This window comes from Centroberyx gerrardi, chromosome 18, assembly GCF_048128805.1.
Source record: "Centroberyx gerrardi isolate f3 chromosome 18, fCenGer3.hap1.cur.20231027, whole genome shotgun sequence".
Lineage (NCBI taxonomy): Eukaryota > Metazoa > Chordata > Actinopteri > Beryciformes > Berycidae > Centroberyx > Centroberyx gerrardi.
The window spans coordinates 2,707,501-2,725,039 of record NC_136014.1 but is presented as its reverse complement, the minus strand read 5'-3'; the positions used below and the strand labels follow the sequence as shown (position 1 = coordinate 2,725,039).

The following is a 17,539-nucleotide window of genomic DNA, read 5'->3' as shown; positions in this document are numbered from 1 at the left end:
TCGCGTAATAGGTATTCAGGATGTATAAGGGGGCGTGGGGGGGGGTTAAGTTTTATTTAAAGGGCTATTTAGGTAGTCAACAAAGAAACATAAAGTACCTGACACATAAACTTGGGTAACAATTTTAATTATAATCATTTTCTGGAGGTTTAAATTGCTGGGGTCAAACTGACCCCAAGGATAAAAGATGTTAGTAAATTTGAAGATAACAGGAGGGTTAAGCAAACCACATAAACAGCCCGACTGGCACTATGGAATAAGAACGGCCATATCTTGCCATGAAATATAAAATTAGAATCAATGCATTAAGCTCAAAATTATCAAAATTATTGCAATTATCGCTGGAATGGACAAATTGAGATCACAGTAGAATAATTCCATTCATTCTTCACACAGAAGCAATGCTCACCTCAGACATCTAGTCTGAGGTCAATTTGCCTTTACCAGTCAGAGATGTTTGTTTTGTTATTGTTTAATAAGATAATCACAGTAGGATGACAGAAAAGTGTGTGTTATTCACACCTAGAGCGATAACTATAAAGATAACTATAAACTATAACAATATGCTGTTGCTCAAGCGTTCACACTATAATGATATCGGCGCCGAATATTCAGAGAAAAAATGGAGCTGTCAGGAATCTAGGCTGAACCCAAATGCAGACCAGGACGAGCAGGTAAGGTCAAAATTACAAGTCTTTATTTTCTGCTTAATGGTGACGAAGAGAAGAAGACTGGTGGTTTGAGCTGGGGTCTTGGGGAGGGAAGTCCATGGGGAAGGCAGCCAGGTGGAGGTGATTCCCAGGATGAGAGCTGGCTGGCGGGGCTAGGCGAGTAGACGAGGCGGGCAGGCAAACAGGCGTTCCATGTATGGCACAACGATCCGGCAGTGACTGGCTCTCTCTGCAGCGTCTTTATACTGGAGTGAAGAGGAGTGGTGATTGCTTGATCCAGGACAGGTGCGCTGATTGTGGATGAAGACCAGGTGTGGAGAGAGAGCGGGCAAGGGAAACGAATAGCCAGCCAGACAAAACCAGCAGACAGGTTCACGGAGGCTGGATCATGACAGGAGTGTGATTACTTGCTTTTATTTTACAATTACAATTTACAATTTCCCATTTGGCAGACGCTTTTATCCAAAGCGACGTACACATGAGATTTTAATACAACACAAGCAAGGTTCTAGTCAGGAGAGAACAACGAGAGTAAGTGCCATAAAGCTAAATTCTGGTCCAACAGGACATAGGTGCTACGAGGCAGTGCATAGAGGCAGTGCATAGAGGCAATGCATAGAGTGCATAGAGGCAGATAAAGAGTTTTTTTTTTTTTTTTTTTGGTTACACAGTCCATCAGGTAAGAAGGTGTTCACTAAAGAGCTGGGTCTTTAGCCTTTTCTTAAAGATTGAGAGGGACTCTGCGGATCGAATGGAGTTTGGTAACTCGTTCCACCACCGAGGAACCACAGAAGAGAAGAGTCTGGCTAGAGACTTAGGGCCTTGTTGTGGTGGCAGCACCAGGCGCCGTTCCTTGGCAGAGCATAGTGGGCGGGAGGGAACGTAGACCTGAATGAGGGAGTTCAGGTAGGTGGGAGCCGTTTTGGTTACTGCTTTGTAGGCGAGCATCAAGGACTACGTTTGAGCGTACATGCCGGGAGCCCTGCCAGTAAGGAGTTGCAGTAGTCAAGGCGTGATATTATAAGCGCCTGTACTAGGAGTTGTGCTGCATGTACAGACAGGTAGGGTCTGATCTTCCTGATGTTGTACAGGGCAAATCGGCATGACCGAGCAACAGAAGCCACATGCTCCTTAAAGGTTAGTTGGTCATCAATCATGACACCCAAGTTTCTGGCAGACTTTGCGGGAATGAGCTGAGCTGATTCGAGCTGGATACTGATCTGTTGTTGTACAGAGGGACTGGCTGGGATGACAAGGAGCTCAGTCTTTGACAGGTTAAGCTGAAGGTGGCGTTCCTTCATCCATGCCAAGATATCGGCGAGGCATGCCGATATCCGTGCCGAGACTGTGGGGTGGTCTGGCGGGAACAATAGGAAGAGCTGGGTGTCGTCAGCATATGAATGGTATGAGAAGCCATGTGAGCGGATGACTGCACCGTGAGGTGGTGTATATTGAAAAGAGAAGGGGTCCAAGCACTGACCCTTGAGATACCCCTTGGACAAGCAGTGCGATTTAGACACTTCCCCTCTCCAAGACACTCTAAAAGATCTCCCTGAGAGGTAGGACTCAAACCAGCGGAGAGCAGATCTTGAGAAGCCAAGCTCAGCGAGTGTGGAGAGGAGGATTTGGTGGTTAATCGTGTCAAAGGCCGCCGATAGGTCGAGCAACATTAGAACAGAGGACTGACCGGCAGCTCTAGCTGATCGCAGTGTTTCCACTACAGACAAGAGCGCAGTCTCGGTAGAGTGTCTGCGTTTGAAGCCAGACTGGTTAGGATCATACAGGTTGTTCTCAGAAAGGAATTCAGAGACTTGATTAAAGACTGTGCACACACACTGATACACACACACACACACACACACACACACACACTGTAACATAACTAAACGCTTTCTGTCTGCCTGCCTGTCTGTCTGTCTGCCTGTCTGTCTGCCTGCCTGTCTGTCTCTCAGAGTTTGGGGACCAGCTGTGTGTGTTGGAGCAGCTGCTGTGTTCGTTGCCAGGGGTTTTGTTTAGTAACCAGGGGCGACGGCAGGAGGTGGAGGTGATGGAGGAGGTGATGGAGGAGGTGGGCGGAGTCAGGCGGAGGCCGGAGGAGATGCTGCAGGCCAGCGAGGAGCAGAAGGTATCGATCTGATCAGCTGATCAATCAGCATCCAGCAGACAGGATGGAGAGACAGAACATATAGAGAACATAGAGAACATATAGAACATACAGAGAACATTCAGAACATATAGAGAACATACAGAACAAATACAACATATAGAGAACACAGAGAACATATCCAGCATATATAGATCAATACATATTGAGAAGATATCGAACATATATATACATAAAAATATGTAGAACAGATAGAGAACATATAGAAAACAGAGGGAATATACAGTATATATATATATATAGAACAAATACAACATATACTGTAGAGAACATATAAACCCAGAGAACAGACAGAACATATAGAGAACATAGAATTTACAGTCAGTTTGTTAACTAGTTAGTTACTGGTTTCTTTATTTCCTTCAGCCTGGATAAGGAACCTAAAGTTCAGACTGTGTGTGTGTGTGTGTGTGTGTGTGTGTAGCGGCTCCATGTCAGCAGGCTGCGGCTCACTCTCAGCCAGCCGGCCAGTCAGGAGGAGCTGGAGGATCTGAGGAGGAGGGAGGAGCAGAGGGGGGTGGAGCTACACACCGCCGTCTGCAGGGCGCACCTGGAGCTGGGGGGGGGGGGGTGAGATGATGATTATGAGGATGATGATGATGAAGGTGTTCTGAGCTGCTTGCTGGCTGTTTGTTTTGTTCCTCAGGACTGTGTGCGTGTCAGAAGGGAGGAGTTTGTAACATCACTGTCCTCTCTGACAGAGAGCCTGCTGTTCCAGCTGGACAACCTGCTGACACCTGGAGGTAACCTTTGACCTTTTTACCTTTAACCTTTAAATCTCAGTGTACCTCTGGTAGTGTCTTGGGTTGTGTCTCTTCCTCCATGATAAAAATCAGTGATTCTGTGATCTGTTGCTCCGGTAGAGGAGACTGGAGAATTGTGTTTTGTTCTCTCTCCATTTCTCTCCTCACTTCTAGTACATAAAGGAACGCTGACAAAGCAGATTCTGACAATATATAAAAAACGAGTCCTGCTGCTGAATTGATTTGAAGTGAATCTCTTTCTTTATGTTTATTAAACCTTTCAGTCTGAACAAGTGGAACACTGAAATCCAGTTGGAGGAAAATTATGATGGAACCAAGAAAATAAAATGTTTATTAATTGTAAATAGGTGAAAAAAGTGAAAAACTAATTTTTTTATATATTGTCAGAATCTTCAGCGCGTTAACCCTGACCAACCTGGAGGTACCCTTTGACCTTTAACCTTTGACCTTTAACCTTTGACCCTGACCTCTCTGGGTCCAGTAACACAGGAGAGTTTTAATAATATTATTGATCGTGTTTCCATAGAAACGGAGGCAGCACCGGACCAGGCAGCTCCCCAGTCTGAACACGGTGTGGTTACCATGGAGACAGGACAACAACAACAACAACAACTGTCCAGAGGCAGCAGGTAACCTCTGACCCCGACGTCTGGGGTCATGCTGCTGTCCAGGAGGTCAGAGGTCAGAGGTCAGACTGACCTTCCTGTGTGTGTGTGTGTGTGTGTCAGGACCTGGCCGGGTGTTTCCTTCCTGTCTCCTGCTGACACCCCGACAGCCACAGCATCCTCCGTCACCGTGGCGACGACTGCCTCCATTACTACGGCCAAGTGCACCCTGGGACATCTGGCTGTTATCGAGCAGAGAGACGCAGCTCTGAAGGTACACACACACACACACACACACACACACACATTTTAAGTGTCCCAGTTTAGCAGTTACATTATTTACATGTGTGTGTGTGTGGTGTGTGTGTGTGTGTGTGTGTGTGTCAGCGGTTCGAGCGGCTCTAGGACAGTTGTTGCGTTCGGACGCTGGCAGACGCAGACAACTCGCTGAACTACAGAGCTGGAACAAACACTGGGAGCAGCAGATACACACTCTGACACACACACACTGACACACACACACTGACACTCTGACACAAACACACTGACACACACACACACTCTCTGACACACACACACACACATACACACACACAGACACACACACACTCTGACACACACACACACACACACACACAGACACACACACACTGACACACACATGCACACACACTCTGACACACACTGACACACACACACATACACACACTCTGACACACACACACTGACACACACACAACATACATGCTAATATGATAAAAGAAGATGAAGTGTATTTTTTTGCCCTGTAGACTGTAGTTTTATTGATCTGTTTGCCAATAAACCAATCAGTCAAGATTAATCTGTATGTTATTATTTTGTGGCCATTTTTACCTTCATTAGACAGTTGAAAGTTGAGAGAGAGAGGAAAGACTAAGGGGGGGGGGGGGGGGGCGGTGACATGTGACAAAGGTTCTGGGTCGGGTTCAAACCCAGGACGTGTTCCCGCGGTACGAGCCACTGCGCCTCCAGGACGCCCCAAACCTGTATTTTATTGACCAGCGTCACTCATCAGTATCATCAATGTCATCAATATAATTTCACAAATTGCATACATTTATTCAATCATTTATTTAGTTCTATTTGAATTCAATTTCATGAACGATAATCCATTCAAGTTTGAATTAGGTTACTTAATCCAGTTTAGTGGAAATTTGTCAAACAATTGAAATGTAAACTTTGCAAACAGAACAAAATATTTCTTTTGAGTTTAGGTAACTTCAGTAATGCAATATGGGCTGTAGATTAGTGAGGCTGCATTCACACAGCGAATCTGTGGAAAAAGCTTCTTGTGAGGAAAATAAAAAGCGTTATCTGACGTTAGCTGAGGAGCAACAGCTGGTTAGCACTTCTAACAGATAATAGTGTTGAGGCTTAGCAGATAATCCACAACACATCCAGTCTGATGACACTGCCTCTTTATGATCCCTTCCCCTCTGAATATTCACCCACTACAACGATCAGTTTCTCCATCTTTGTTGTGGGAAACCTGCCTCTCCTTCACTGTGATTGGTTGGCTGAGAAAAAAAGAGGTTCACGTCACCTGGTGTTTTTCTGAAAAGTTGAAGCTTTCTCATCTTTTGAAATCGCTCCACTGCCAGAAAGCCGCCGGCCGCAGAGCCAGCCTGTCGTGTGTCTTGCAGCCATTCTGCATTTGTTTTCACGTAAAAAGACGGAGGCAATTTTGAAAAAAAACATGGCATGTGAACACAGCCTTACACATTTATCTGCAATATTCTGCCTTGATTGCTCTCATTTTAGAGACTTTGGCAGTGTTTAATTTCATAGATAAATGTTTTTAGATAAGAAAAGCTGCTGTCTCTTGAAGCCCTGGTGCAGACAGTCATGAGTTCCGATCCTGGTTTTGACTCTACTCAGGTTAATTTTATTTCTAAACAGGAGCGGGCAGTTATCCAAGATAACAACATCAAGACTGAAAAATCAATGCATTAAGCATGGGACAAAAGATTTTTCCAATCATAAGCGACAAAAGATTGAACAGCGCACATTTAAGAACTGAAATTTGAAGATTTTAAAGGGGGGGTATCGTTTGCTTTTTCAGCAATTTTATATAATTACCTGGTGTCTATAAAATACATCTGTTAAGTTTTTTTCAGTAAAAATCGTTTAGCTATATCTTTAGCTATTCACTTTCCAGTGCTTGTTTCCCACCTACAAGAGAATAGGTCGTTTTACACAAGAAGATTCTTATGCAAATGAGCTACTGCTCTGATTGGCTGGGTGTTCTGGAAGGCCCGCCCCCTCCTCCTTTGGAGAGAGCATAACAAACAAGAAGACATTAGCACAATGGCTACCGCTCCAAGACCGTACATGTTCGAGCCTGAATCTGATCCAGAGAATGAAGACATTTTGGAGGAACAAATTCAACAGCACAGGTCACAGCAGGATGTTTCAGAGTGGTAAGTTGATGCCATGTTGGTTAACTGTAAACTGTCGAGCCTTCGTACGTTAGCTTTATGATGAGGCTAATGTGAATTAGCATACATAGTTACCAATTGTTTGCTAATATGAATTAGCATAGCCACATAGTTATGTATGCTAAGGTATAGGCAATCTAAAGTTAGCAATTTGTTTGAATGAATAATGCTGTATCTATATTTACTGACTATAGTGGCTGGCAGATCCATAAGTAGCTATGGCAACATACATTGGAACCGGCTTTATGGACCAAGTTTCTTTAATCCTGTCACTTATTACTCAACCTCCTAGGCCTTACCCTGCTTATAGCAATCCAAGTTTACAAGGAATCCCTGTTGTGGATGGAGACTGATCACATTTTAATAGTCTGTGCACTATTCTGACAGGTGTACTTGTGGCAACTGCCAGAAGATGCCCACAGAAGCAGAGAATGTTTGCTGCAGAGAGATTCCAAAGGTGCAGTTGCTGTGCAGGTTGAGAAGTATCAGCTATAGATATGTAATGTTTAAACAAGCTTTCAAGACAAAAATGTGTCCAGGTATCCACATAAAAACACAGTAGGTTAAGGTCTTCCCAGATAACTAAAAAATAAACAAGTACCTTGAATACAAAACCGTAAGTTTATTAATGCTACATAAGCGCATTAGTGCTCACTTATGCACTTTTGTTCATTTGTGTGCTTACGTGTAGCATTAGTAAACGTTCACTTTTTGCATTCCACATAAATCATGCTTATTTTTCAGACAAAAATATGATTGTTTTATCCTTTATGTAATCCTACCTTCTGCATCCAATAGGTCATGAGGAGGTGTAACCAGCTCCCTGAGCCACCAACCTGTATGGTGGACCACCCTGGCCTTCATCCTGTCTGCCTTAATCCCTATTCTCTGCAGAATGCCCTAAATATTTATAGAGCAGACTATGGTCCCTTGCATCTCGGGAGAATGGAAAAGTAAGTCCAATTTTTTAACAGCTAACGCAGTGACTTGTAATGTGTGAAATTTGTGCAGTTGAATAAACAAATCAGGCTGCCATAAATGCAGTGTTTTTTTTTATGATCAACAAAAACATACAGTATCAAGATAGGTAACAAAAGGCTTGAAACACTGCCAACCATACAAATTACTCAATCATGAAATGTCTTATTTGTCTATTTACATGTTTCACTTGCTCCTGCAGCCAATCCTCATAGAGGGAAGCAGAATTAGCAGGTGGTAAAAAGGGTAATGTTTGATTTGCTGTACATAAAACCATTTCTCTCCCTTGTGTCATAGTCTTTGGTATTTCACCATCGCTGCATGCCTCCCTCCGTCTCATACTCCTCTGTACATAACGTATTTCCTCTAATAGTGGCCGGTAGTCAATTAAAAGCCGGGTCTCCGATAATGGCCGGGGCCGTGGCCGACACGAACAAATACAGGCCGGGGAAAAAAACAAAGGAAACAAGACTAGGTCAAAACCTAGTATATGGCTGGACCGTGTCCGTCTCCTCCCTCCGCCGCTGCCTCAGCCCGTACCTATCGGGGACACCCGGTGACCCATCGGCGTGGGGACCCCGCCGCAATCTCGGCCGGATCACCGGGAACAAATCTGCGCCCAGCTATCGGCACTGGCCGGAACCGTGTCCCCGGGAAACTCGAAGCGTCGGCAGTAAGCCCTCGGCGCACCGAAACCTCCATGCCGCCGACAGAACAGAGGGCTGTCAGGTGGACTGAGCTCGCGCATCGAAATAAACGGCGATATGATATAATTGTATAGATTCTACTTTAGCTTCAGTTAGCTTCAGCGTACATGCAAACAACGGTGGATACCGGTAAACTCCTGGTGCCTGTTTGTAATTGTAGTTTGTAGTAACGTACAAGTGCCACAGGCCGGTGGAAGTCTCTGGAGCATGCCGTCGTCGATTACCGTAATTATCGTAATGCATTGCAATAACAAAAAAACGGCTACAGAAAATCAAACTTCATACTAAAATATGAGCAAATGTACTTATCAAACAGAGGGAATTAGAAATAAAGGTCTGTCTCTAATATAAGCCTGCTTCCAATAAAGGCCTGGTACCCTCTGCAGTTGAGGTAAATAAAGGCCTGGGCCAATATTAGAGGAAATACAGTATACCTCTCTAGCTAACAGATAATTATGCGCCTCTTGCAGTTTTATTGCCAACTAACCATTTCTTCAAAAATGAGGTGAAATTAATAGGAAAGAAAAAGTCTTGCACAATAGTTCCATCAATCTAGACTTGATTTTAGAATTGGAATAATGATGCTGTGGAAGGTGGATTATTTTATTTTCATCTTATTTTTGGTTAAATAATGCAATAATTATTATGTTTAATGGTCAATGTTATCTACAAGTGGCTATGAAAATAGTGATAAGATTAATTTTGAAATTGGGTAACTGGAATGACTGCATTTAGAGTGCAATATGGAAGCACTCACTGAAAAGAGACAGAGCACACAATCAAGTAGTTGCTGCCAGTATAACAATAAAAAAAAAAAAATAATAGATATGTACACATTTCCTTCCAGTGATAATTATTGGTAGTGACACCAACATCAAGCCTGCATCATGGTGGATCTGTGTGAATGCTATGCACTTCCTTCAATACAGAGTTGCATTCTGTGACCACTAATATGATCCAAAGTAATAGGTTACCACAGTGGTAACCTATTACTTTCCTAGGAATTACTGTTTTATATTCAGGCCGATACATTTTTTTCAAATTTGGCACATGGATAGTCCTGGTCATTCACTACTTGGAAACAAAGAATGGTACCGATTGGCCCAAAGGGGACACTATATCTAATTATATGGTCACAATAAATTTGTAATCATTTCCAACAGTATCCTATATCAATAATGCTCAAACTTAATTTCATCATGGGTTGGTAAGTTATTGGAATGCTATTGGTTATGTCAGGAATACTTCTGGAAATGATTGCAAATGCATTGTGATCAATATTCTACATTTTTTAAGTATTATACAGTAAGTAAATATTGTATATATATATATATATATAGAATAAGCGTTTCCAAATTGAATCTGCTTGGATCATATTATTGGTTAAAACTAACAAACATAACAATACATCTCAAATCTTAGACATGTTGGAAAACTGAGGATTAGTAGTGGTTGGAAAAGGGGGTTAGTGGGGTTGCTACTTTAATATGTTTTAAATGGAAGAAATCAACAACAATAAATCATAAAGGACTTTTTCAGATATTTATATATCATGGTATATGTTCATGTATGCAAAATCACATTAAAAAGGTGTTTGTTCATCTCTGCATGCCTCTAACCACAAACAACAAAGCTGTAAATTGTGTGTGTAAATTTGTGTCTGTGTCCCATCTGCAGCCGTTACAGGTTCCTGGCTTACAGGAGTTTTGTGAGCTGGTGTTGGGGCTTGCTGGGCCGGAGGATCAGGGTCGTTATACCCTCCTGTGTCGTCCTCCGCATCCGCCAGGAGTACCCAGATGTGGAGGGTGCCTACACTGGCTTCAGACCCCCCCTCGACTGAAGCGGGACACAAATCCGGCGAGGGCCTCCTCTTTGGTTGGTCGCTGGAACTGGGCGCACAGGTCATCAGGGATGGGGATTTTGAGGACCTCTTCCACATAGGGTGCAGGGTCCGGGAAAACGCTCTCAAAGAGCAGCTCCAGTAGTTCGTCTATATAGTCTAAAATGCCACAGTAGTACAAATGTTCATTTTGTTTTTTATTGCCATTGTGCTGCATGTATGTTTTGCATTTCAAATTTATATTCAGATTACTAATAAATCTGCGTTTGTAACTTACGGAATGTTGGCTCTGTTTTGACGGGTTTGACACTGTATCCCCCCTTCTTGGCCTTGGGAAAGGTGATCTCAATGGCTGGTGCACCAGTGGAGGATGTGGCCTGGAGGCGGTCTGCATTCTCATTGTAATGCATCGTAGACAGGTACAGCCTGAAAACCGCCCCCATCCCCCTGTTATTTTATGGTATGAAAAGTGTTAAACAAAATTAATCGTTCATACAATTTCAAAACCTGTAAACAGTGGGTGGGTGCTAGCCATGTCAGTACCTGGTTTTATCCACTTGCTCCGGTCCCTTGAAATGCGGTCAGGATGCTGACACTTGGGGAAGAGTGGGTCTTCATGTGTGTGAATGTCTTGGACATGGTTGATCACTGACATCCACTTAGCTACCCTCTCTGGTCCTGTCTTGGAAGATGATGCTGTCCAGTACAGGTGATTTTTCAGGCTTGGGTGCCACCTCTGGATAATTTCACAGTCCTTTTCCTTGGCCACCTTGTCCACCTGCTTAGACACACCTTAAAATTGAGAGAAATAATGAACAACTAATGTTTAGAGTTACTGCAATTTTTACCTAGATGCAATTGATTGAAGAATGTCCCTTTTTGCACTATTGATAACAAGTATGAACCAATCCTAATCATCCTCTTATGTAGTATGAAAAGGATTTCATTAAGTAGATCATGATGCCAACAACCACGATTAAAGGGTTGGTTTACTTTTTTGGAACCTCAACCCTATTTAAAGGGTCTGGCATGATGCAGACTAGTACAGGACATAATCATCTCATCTCTTTAGTATTGAGCAACTTACCGTTCTGCTACATTCTCTCACCAATCATTTTAGCCTTCAAAACTTATGAAACATATAATTTATTTAAATTCAAAGTACAGTCTGATGGTTCGACACGTTTTGGTTTTAAACTGTACATCCTATTGTTATATTGACTTTCATACGCTTGTGTGGAAGTTGTCAGAATTACTCATTTGCTCAGGACCAATGACACTCTGTTTGATACGATGTACAGTTTGTGACTCTACTGCAAGCTTCCCATTTACGAAAAGGAAACGCATGATTTTTGAAGGCTAAAACAACTGTCCCATTGGAGTGTGTTGGAGCATGGTGAGAGGATGTAGCAATACTTGTGTGATGGGTGAAATTATGGCTTGTACGTCATGCCACACAAAGTTTATACAGGGTCTGGGTGCAAAATAAGTTAACCTATCCTTTCATTTTTACCTTTCTGCAGATGCCAGACATCATAGAAATGTTGGATGTCCTTGTCCCTCAGGAACTTCTGTATCTGTGGGTGCCGGTCTGTGACAATGCTGTCCAGTTTCACCCCCCGGTCCTCCAGAAGTGCAAGGCTTCTTTTCAGGCCTTCTTTCTCCATGTGGTAGCTCCCACCGACCTCGTTGCTCTATTTGAAACACAAAAACAAAAAGTGAAAACATGTTGGAGAATCATTACCACATGTCTTCTTGAAACAAAGCACTAGTCTGACTGATCAAAATTTGGTCATCAATAAGACCAGTGCGCTGGTTTTAGTCCACACACGCCGATTACTAACCTGCACAAGCTGAAGATCAATGATTTTGTGTGTCTCAAGATTCATAACAGAATAACAGCCGTACTTAGCGGAGTGGCCTAAGAAGGTACAAACAGAGTTCCCAGCATGAGTTCAGTACAACACCACCAAAGAAATCTGGGCATATATCACAGACATGAAATTGAATTCACAACTTAATTATCAATAGATTGTAGAATTTTAAGTTTCACTTTTGTTTTCGTGACTGACTTTGATAGCGGTTAGACCACCCTCTAGTGGGGAAAGGCGGTATAAACGGGGTTGTGGAGGGAAGCACCACTGGTGAAAAAAAAATAGCACCACTGTGACAACTCTAGGTGACACGCTGCGCAACATTTTTATGCCAGCTCTAATAAATATAATATGATATAATGATAATGCAATGTTTAAGGATAATGTAAAATATAATATATACTGTATTTTGAGATGGTCAATGTGTTAAAAGTAGGTCCTGGGACGGTTTTGGGATGGTCGTGAAAAAAAGTTAGTTTTAAGCCCTGATTGCCAGTATGTGAAGGGTTGGCAAAAAAAAACATAGATGAATATGACTGTGTTTTAACAGACTGGATCATCCCACTCCCACCATTCTAACTTGCTTTCACAATTGAGTTTACCAAATTACTAACCTGGGGAGTCTGCCCGCATGTCACCTCCGATGATGACTTTCTCCTGTTGGCATAGCTGCTGTAAGGTGACGTCCTGTTCTTGCCTCCATTTATGCACAATTGCCGGCTCAAGGTACATCCTGGCATGCCTGCGAAATGTGTTGTATTCAAAGGCCTTGAGACGCATTGCAGCCATGACCTGGTTTGGAAAAAATGAAACAGAGTTCAAGGGTTTAGTTGGATGCATTTATGACACAAAACCACACAAACTTCACATTCTGCATAGGTGGCTATTCAAATCAAACCAAATACCTTCTCCAGTTGAATGAATGATGAGCCAGTGAAGTAAACAGCAGCTGAAAGTTGGAGGTTTCCCGCAGGAGTACTACCAATTATGGGCTGACTTGTCCACTTCCTGCTGTACTGGCAATGGGGGCACAACTGGTCCACAGCCAGAAATGTCCCTCGCCTCCTTGTTTGCAAGTCACACACCCTTTGGCATACTGGACAGAGCTCAAACAGCTGAAGGAGACAGTCCTCGAACACAATATATTTCGGGATGTCATAAATGGACCTTGAGTCTTGCCTTTACAAAGAAATATAAAGAACAGATTTTGTAGATAAGAGATATTGTTATTGTTAGCCTCCAAGTACACAGAAGAAATAAGATTTAAGTAGCTTGTGACAGCATCTTACTGTGAAAGCCAGTGTGTGTTTTTGGGTGTCAAGCTGACACTGATAATGGAGCAATACAGCACTAAAGGAACAATTTCTGATGAGGTGTGGAGCATTTGAAAATAACTTACGATGGGTTTGTTGACTGAGTCAAGATGGTGGCAGAGTCACTCGGATTGTATGTTGAGTCGTCAGGTTCAGTGGACTCGACATCATCCTCAAGATCTTCTAGGAGCAGAAAATAACACGGAGACAAGCAGAGTTGTAATGGTGGATGTAAACAAATTGATGAGACCAGTGGCATCCTCTGATATGGAAGGTTAACAATGGGAACTAATGATTGCAGTTTAGAGATCAATAGCAAAGGTAGATGTTATTGAACCATTCCAACTTGCTGAATAGTAGCAGACTAGTTACATTATGAGTCATTGGAGGCGTGGGTTTCTTTGCAATTTGATGTCAGATTTTCTGCATTAGAATCATTGACTAACATTTCAACCACAATTCTAGTCCCACCATGTAGAGAACACATTTCAGATCCAAGCAAGAAGTTATGTACAAGGCAATTGTTGACCCTGCCTTGTTCATTTAATTACCTTCAAAATCAAAGTCCAGGCGCGGCCTTTTGGCAGGACGAATGGGCTTCAGAGGTGTGGGTGAGAACAGTGGTGATGCAGACTCCAGGCAGCCAGTGGTGCCTACTCCAACAGTTACAGTGGGAACACTTGCTTGTGAAGCTATTTTGGAGACAATATATTGACTGATGACTGAAGAGTATACATCCATAAGCACATGCACAATGACACATTGGAAGTCATGAGACGTGATGTCAACAGTTTCCCATAAAACTAATTTATATTCACAAAAGAATAAATTGTGTATTTTATTGCAATATCACAAAGCAAATTATTTGGAAATAACCTTTACATGTGGCTAACATGTAGCATAACTAACCTCGGCTTCTTATATGACTTTGCAATGTTCCCCTGGAAAGCTGTGTCCCAACAGATCTCTTACAGGAGTCTGTCTGGCAGCCTACGTCCTTTTTAGAAGGGACTGGCAAACAGGATGCAACCTAAGGAAGATAGAATTGATATCAGGAAATTTAGTATAAATCAGTGACCTGATCAAATTAAGTGACATGTCCAGCAACTCAATACCTAACTGGATAACCTAACTGTCAAAGAAAATGCAACTTGTGGTTACATGTTAGCCAACTGATGGGCAACTTATCAAGAAAGTTGCATTTAATTCATAGTATTCTGTTACATCACCACACAGCCATCTTGGTAGGAAAATAACAGCCGATTGCAATACATTAACAGGTGATTATAATCAAATGACAGCCATAGCTGATGAGCTGTGTATGTGGTAAAGCACCATATTGGTAGGAAATGCATGTGACATGGAAGAGACAACTTAGCAGCATGGTAAATACACCACACACATACTAGTAGCAAGACACATTTTTTCTGTACAGATTTGCGGGTTAGAGCACTTGTTTCACACACATATATTCAGTGTGTTGCATGCTTTGGCTAGGCTACTGGTAGCTAGCGCTAGCTAGCGCCGGCTAGCCAAGCTAATTTCAGTACTACAGCTGAACTGCGGCTATAACTAACAAAATAATAGATTTATCTCGCCACACAGGCTACTTACACAATGAATACTTGCAGATGGATCCCGGATGGTTGGTACTGATCCTGGTTTGAGTAAAAGTCTCCCTGCAAATCCGGCGATGTATTCAGCCTCGTTCATTAGGCACTCCGTTGAAAAGTGTGCAGAACACACCAACAAGTGGTGGCTGACTTTCGGAGGAATGCAGTTACTAAAAATAAACTGAAGCCACTGAGAACGAAGTCCCATATCTTTGGGAAGTCGATGTAAGGACTTGTTGGCTGATTTGCAGCCAGAAACAGAGCAGTTGGCGTTGCCTGATTTGCTTGTCATCTTTCTCATTAAGAGTCGCAGAGGTGAAATGGCGGACGCGGTCGGAGCTAGACAAGGCGAAGTTTGCAGGTGCTTGGGCGCGAATATGTTAATGAGTAGTTAGTAGTAGTAGCTGATTGGTCGATTTTAGACAGTCCAGTGTCTAAGTAGAAACTGGAGCAAAATCTGACTGGCTTGTACAAGGGGGCGTGTTTTATAGTTGGCGACTGTGGGGAAACGGCATAGTAACATGATTCCTGTTTTTTACTGTGATTACTTTACACCTCCAAGTACCAAAATAACCAGAAATACTAGGAATTGCCACTTACTAGGATACCCCCCCTTTAAGTCTTGTGTGACACATACAGCCAAGGGCGTAGAATTGGGTAGGGACGGTAGGGACGTGTCCCTACCAATATCAAGCGACTCTGAAATGTCCCTAGCAATTATTTTGATTGACAATAAACGTTGTTTTGTCCGTCAGTGTCTAGTCAATGAGACTAGATAGCGTTCTCTACTACGAGTCCCGCTGCATTGGTGTAGTGCATTTGTGTCCCGTGTCGGCATAGCAACGGACGCTGTAACGAAACTTTAGTATAACAGCTGTTTTAGAATGTTATTGCGTCACCCGGATAAAAATTGGCGTGACACCGCCTCCCTAACCCCCCCCAAAAAAATCGCTGATTGGCTTTGCCATTTCTTGCTAACGTATGAAATGCTGTGGGCAAGAAGAGCCAAAGCTCCGCCTACCGGCGAGCATGCGAGTGAAGACTCCATCCTATTTTATATTAGTAACAGTTGTGTTTCGCCATTAAAGTTAGTTTATTTAAGTACCGTGTCGCGTGCGTCTGTGACGGGTGACGACCGTAAGTAGCCTACATGTCACAAGTGAGACTGAACAATGCTGCTGTGTGCCACACTGGACAACACTGATGTAAAACAAATATGCCAACAGTTCATCTCTGTTAATGAAAGGCGTAGGCATGTGTTTGACTCAGCTGTTTGTATGTAGGGTTTGGATATAGTTTACAATATCTTATCATTATTATTATTATTATTATTATTATTATTTTAAATGTAAATACAGATCGTTGGTTTGAATAGGCAACAGTACTACAGTACCTGCCTTAAAACAAAATGTGCTCTTCAAAGTCCCATTCAGCTGGCAAATTTGAGTAAAGGATTCATTAATGTGCTACACCCCTGTGTCTGTGTGTCTGTTAATGAGTGTATTGGCTACCATAACTATCTAGATCAGTGGTTCTCAACGTGGGGTCCGGGGACCACCAGCGGTCCTTGAGGGGGTTCCAGGGGGTCCCCAGCAAATTGATGAATTGTTAAACTTCAGCATTATTTAATTTACAAATAGTTAACACAATTACAGAATGTAGAAGAATGACTGTTTTGATCTTAGTTTCACTGTTATCTCTCTACCTACAATACAGACAGTCATGGGATTCTGGATCAAAATCATATCTAACAATAAAAGTATTCTCAATATTAATATTAATATATTCTCAATATTAGTATTGGGTCCGAGAGACAAAATCTCATCAAATGGGGGTCCATGGCTCTAATGTGGACTAAACTAGGGGTCCTCGATATGAAAAAGGTTGAGAATCACTGATCTAGATGATATGAAATGGCGGTCAGAAGTCTATCATAAATGTAAAATGCCTCAGCTTCCAGTGGGGGTTACATCCCCTCCGGACCTCCCCCATTTGTGTCCCTACCAATGTCAAAATCAAACCTACGCCCTTGCATACAGCTGTCTTTGAGGAGCACAGATCTAAAGACCATAGACTGTAAACCAAAGAATGAGAACAAGCGGACGCAACTCTCTCAGGAGAATGTGATTTTGTGATATTTTGATACCAAATCAAACATGCAGCACATACAGCTTGCAGCAATTGTGGCTTGTGCTGCGATTTGCACAGAAAAAACCATTGAGAAGACATTCAGGTTTCTTCCCTGAAATACCCTGAAATACCCTGAACTACCCTGGACTACCCTGGACTACCCTGAACTACCCTGGACTACCCTGGACTACTCTGAACTACCCTGGACTACCCTGAACTACCCTGGACTACCGCAGACTCTGCCCGATCTCAAATCATTGCCAAATGGGTTCATGGATGGTTCAGACTAAAAAGTCCTGGTGATCCAGCTGACTGATGTTCACACCAATAACAACTAGACTTACTGTAACAGTGATGTTAAAGTCCAGTGTGTCCCATCCCACCTGACATACACACCGAATAA

At 42.7% G+C, this 17,539-nt stretch overlaps 1 protein-coding gene and 1 long non-coding RNA gene across 3 annotated transcripts in view; both read right to left on the bottom strand.

The window, feature by feature from the left end:
* Nucleotides 1–17,539, bottom strand: part of cad (carbamoyl-phosphate synthetase 2, aspartate transcarbamylase, and dihydroorotase) — a 425,149-nt gene that overhangs the window by 81,535 nt on the left and 326,075 nt on the right. The gene's annotated exons all lie outside the window — the stretch shown is intronic.
* Nucleotides 11,795–12,800, bottom strand: LOC144542733 (uncharacterized). The gene is made up of 3 exons (XR_013507429.1): nucleotides 12,695–12,800; nucleotides 12,051–12,127; nucleotides 11,795–11,900 (listed from the first exon to the last, which is right to left on the bottom strand). It is a non-coding gene; the product is annotated as an uncharacterized LOC144542733 (long non-coding RNA).